At 40.4% G+C, this 5064-nt stretch overlaps 1 pseudogene; it reads left to right on the forward strand.

The window, feature by feature from the left end:
* The first annotated feature begins 3828 nt into the window (after positions 1 to 3828).
* Positions 3829 to 4567, forward strand: LOC102874460 (annotated as a pseudogene).
* The last annotated feature ends 497 nt before the right edge of the window (positions 4568 to 5064 follow it).

A 5064-nucleotide genomic window follows, 5' to 3' on the forward strand; every position in this document is an offset into this window, starting at 1 on the left:
AGGACTGCATCCTTCAATGGCAGCATCAGGATGGATGGTGAAGAGATTGAGATTGTTCACAGCTTTAGTTTGCTTGGCTCCACAGTCAACACTCTTGGCACCAGCAGCCAGGAAATTAAAAGACATATTGCCATTGTAAAGTCTGCTGTTATGGACCGCTCCAAAGTACTGAAGAGCAATGGTGTCTCTCTGGAGACTAAGGTGCATCTGATGCAGGCCATGGTCTTTGCAATCACTTGCTATGTGTCAGAGAGCTGGACAATGACAAAGGAGGATAGAAGGGAATTGATGCCTTTGAGCTTTGGTGCTGGAGAAGAGTATTGAATGTACCATGGACTGCTAAGAAATCAAACAGATTCTTGCTGGAGAGGGTTAAACCAGAATGCTCCTTGAAGGCAAGGATTCTGGGGCTTCATCTGACATACTTTGGATATGTTGTAAGGAGGGACAGGTCCTTGGAGAGGGACATCATGCTTGGGAAGGTGGAGGGACAGAGCAGGAGGGGAAGATGCTCTATGAGGTGAACTGATACAGTGACTGGGGAAATTGGGATGGGTATATTGGAGACTGTTCAATTGGCATAGGACAGAGCAGAGTTTAGGGCTATTGTACATGGAGTTACTATGAGTCACAAGCGACTCGACGGCACATAACAATAACAACAACACAACATCTTGCCAAACAATTCTGCTCTTGAGGGAATAAGGGAACACATTCCATCCAAGTGTTCACCTTTCCACACCTTGAAGAATCAGAGGAGATTAGATCAAAGGACCAGAAAGTTTAATTTCCGTTTAGGATCTCCTTCGGAGGGGAGGACGTACAAAGCCCTAGGATTCATCCTTGCATATCAATTTCTATTTGTTTCAATCCAGTTTAGTTTCTGTTTAGATTAGCCAAAAACATTAATAAGAGTAGAAAGGCATTCTTGGTTTCTCCAAGAGAGCTCTTGAGCCACAGCCAAAACTAGTACCTCAAATGAAAATTATGATTTATCATAAGAGTATCTGTTTCTTTTCATTCTATATTACATCCATTAAGTGTTAGAAATATAAGACTGCGTGTGACCAGTTTACGTAGAATATCAATGATTGCTGCCAAGAGTCAAAGACTTGGAATACACCCTGAGGGTCTGAAGTCTATCTGGTCCACAGATGTATAGTATTTGACCTATACTGTATTTTCTTCTTATTGAATAGTTGCAAACAAAGAAAATGAGAAGAATCAATACAAAGTCGTCATTTATTTTTACTTGTTTATGATAATAAATTTTAAAACACATGATTTAACATGATAACAAATTAAAAATAATACTAAATTGCAACAAATGGCTGTGTTAAAGCAGAGAGAGTGCCATAAACTCATCGCTGCCTACCATCATTTTGACGCTGAAAATCATCTTAACCACCCTTCTTCACCAATGTCCAATGTTTTTCCTCAAATTCTGACCTCCTCACACACTCACTGCATCTCTCTGACACCAAATTGCAACTACTGCCTTCAACAATTTTCATCATACTAATATTGTTAAATTTGACCCTTGTTAAAATTTATCTCAGTTTTCTCTGTGAAAATGCAAGTTTTTTGGGTTTTGTTGCTGTGTGCCATTGAATCAGAACTGACTCATAGCTAACCCTCCAGCAGGTTTCTAGAGGCAGTTAATTATTTGTGAAGCGTTTACCAATCCTTCTTCCACAGAACAGAAGAGGTAGTGGATTAAGACTGTATGCCTTCAAAATTGCAGCTCAGCTTCACTGTAATAACAGGCATGTTTTCTAATGAACATGGAAAAACATAGTAAAATAATAATAATAATAATAATCCATTAAACTTGTTTATCATAGGTAGGCTTAATATGGTCTTGGCAAAGAGAAAATGGGTGGATTGTCAAGCAAAAATAAGACTATCCTTCTGGGAAACATCTTGATAAATGGAGAAAAGATCAAAACTATCAACTACTTCATCTTACTTGGATCCATGAACAACACAGTTGGTACTAGGAGTCAAGACATCAGAAGATTTATGGAACTGGGAAGTCTGTAGTCAAGACTTCTCCATATTATTGAGGAATAATAATACTAGCTAGAGGTCTAACGTGTGACTGATTCGGGCCATAGTTTTTTCAATCACTTGTTATGTATCCGAGATTTGGACAATAAGTAGGATGACAGAACAATTGATGCCTTTGAATTGTGGTGCTGGACAAGAGTACTGAACATGCAATGGCCTGCCAAATGAACAAACAGTTATGTCTTGGAGAGAGAGGAGGTAAAGATGATGAAGCTTCATCTCACATGCTTCAGGAATGTTGTTAGGAAAAGCTGTTCCTTGGAGAAGACATCATACTTTGAAATATGGATGATGGTGAAAGAGAGGAAGACTTCAACCAGATAAATTGACATAATGACAACAACAATAAATGTAAGCATGGAAATGCTTGTGAGGATGCTACAGGACCAAGCACCATTTTGTAGGGTCTCTAGGACTTGGAAATAATTTTATGTCACTTAACAATAGTTAACATTTGTTGTTATTGTTGCTGTTGTTAAGTGCCATCAAGACGTAGATGATTCATAGTGAATGAAAGACCTGAACGCTTGTGTAACTTTCATCGTTTCTCCAAGTCCATAGGGTTTCTGGAGGCAAGCTATATTTCTGAAGTGGTTGCCACTCCTGTTTCCAAGCTTGTTTAGTTTTATTTTTAATAATTTAGCATGATGTTTGGCATTGCTTTGATAAATAAGCATTATTAATGGTAATATAAGGACACTAAGTACCTAAGACACATTATTTGGAGGAAATTGTCTTGCACTGGTATACAGCCTGACTCTTGAGGTAAGACAGTCTTCAATAATTACAAGTTTTCCCATTTTATGAAAAGATTGTAGTCTATGATCTAATGCATCATTTGTTACAGTGAAATATATGATTATTCACAATGAATTAGATAAACAGGCTTATAACCATGTTGGTGAGGTTTTATCACTAAACAACTGACACAACCTTATTAACAACTTTGGATTCACATTCTAACATATTGATAAAAGTGTTTGCATTTGCAATATTTGTTAATATTGTCTTCTCAAACTATAAACTCACTTAGTTGGGATTGACCCATAGCTGACCTTCCAGTAGGTTTTCATAGGCAATTAATCCCATGGAAGGAAACTGCCCATCCTTCTCCCACGGAACAACTGGGGGATTTGAACTGTATACCTTCAGAATTGCAGATAGCCATTTCTCTGGTAATCTCTGCTTTCAACCAAGATCCATCTGACATTGACTATAATATCCCTAGTGCCACAGCCTCTTCTAAATCCAGCCTTCATGTCAGGCAATTCTCTGTTGATGTTGTTCCAGTCGATTTTTATAATCTTCAGCAGAATCTGGCTTGCATGTGATATCAACAATACTGTTCGATAATTTCCACTCTCTGTCAGATCACCTTTCTTTGGAATGGGAACAAATATAGGTCTCTTTCAGTTAGTTGGCCAGGTTTCTCCAGATTTCTTTGTCAACTTGGTGAGCACATCAAGGGAAGCATTTGTTTGTTGAAATATGTCAATTGGGGCGGCGGTAGTGAGACCAGAGCTGCGCGCTCCAGCCCCCCTTTTCCCTCCATGGTTTCTCTCCGCTCCCGTGAGTAACTTGGCTCCAGGGGCTCCGCTCGCTCGCCCGCCCGCCCGCACGCTGCCCAGGACCGCGCCGCAGGCCTCCACCGCCAGCACCCCGCTTCCGACGGCCTTCGTTGCGCAGGCTGGACGCCTCTCCCCGCTCCGCCCCCGCCGCGGAAAGTAAAGTTTGAAGAGAGGGGGGAAGAGGGGCACCATGGAGAGACGGATCCACTTGGAGCTGAGGAACCAGACCCCGGCAGCTGTCCAAGAACTTGTTCTGGACAACTGCAAGTCAAATGATGGAAAAATTGAGGGTTTAACAGCTGAATTTGTGTACTTAGAGTTCCTCAGTTTAATAAATATAGGCTTTATTTCATTTTCAAATCTTCCCAAATTACCGAAATTGAAAAAGCTTGAGCTCAGTGAAAATAGAATCTTTGGAGGTCTGAACATGTTAGCAGGAAAACTTCCAAACCTCACGCACATAAACTTGAGTAGAAATAAACTGAAGGATATCAGCACCTTGGAGCCCTTGAAAAAATTGGAGAATCTGAAAAGCCTGGATTTGTTTAACTGTGAGGTTACCAACTTGAATGATTACCGAGAGAGTCTTCAAGCTCCTCCCCCAGCTGACCTATCTGGATGGCTATGACCAAGAGGACCAGGAAGCCCCTGACTCATATGCTGAGGTGGATGGTGTGGACGATGAAGAGGAGGATGAGGAGGATGAAGAGTAGGATTTTTAGGAAGAAGAGGATGAAGATGAAGACGAAGATGTAGAAGGGGAAGAAGATGAAGATGAAGTCAGTGGGGAGGAAGAAAAATTTGGACATGATGGAGAAGTTGATGAAGAAGATGAGGATGAAGATGAAGACGAAGAGGAAGATGAGGAAGAAAGTGGGAAAGGTGAGAAGAGGAAGAGAGAAACAGATGATGAAGGAAAAGATGATTAAGACCCCAGATAACTCAAAAAAAGAACTGTTCAGTGTTGGTTAGACTGCTCATGTGGATTTGGTAGCTGTTTAAAAAAAAAAAAAAATTAAAAGTAGCTGTGATACAAACCCCAGGACACCCACCCACCCAAAGAGCCAAAGAATAGTTCCTGTGACATTCCACCTTCCTGTTTAGTCCCCCTTGGAACTCCACCACCAAGTGTGGGGACTTTGCCCCAACAAAATTGTAAGCGGTGTTAGGTTTTTTGTGTAAGACTTGCTGTAGAGTGGGTAGCTATGATCGGCGAGTCTCAACCATTCGTGGCTACCAGTTACTCTGAGATAGTAACAGCATTTTTACTTTCTGTACAACAAAGAAGCTTTGTAAATAAAATCTTAAATTTTTTTTAAAAAAGTAATATGTCAATTGGTATGCCATCAATTTCTGGGGCTTTGTTTTATTGACAATTCTTTCAGAGCAGTTGAAATTCTTCATCACAACAGGCTCACATGTTGTT

Source organism: Elephantulus edwardii, unplaced genomic scaffold, assembly GCF_000299155.1.
Source record: "Elephantulus edwardii isolate Elephantulus edwardi_28Jun2011 unplaced genomic scaffold, EleEdw1.0 scaffold00095, whole genome shotgun sequence".
Classification (NCBI taxonomy): domain Eukaryota; kingdom Metazoa; phylum Chordata; class Mammalia; order Macroscelidea; family Macroscelididae; genus Elephantulus; species Elephantulus edwardii.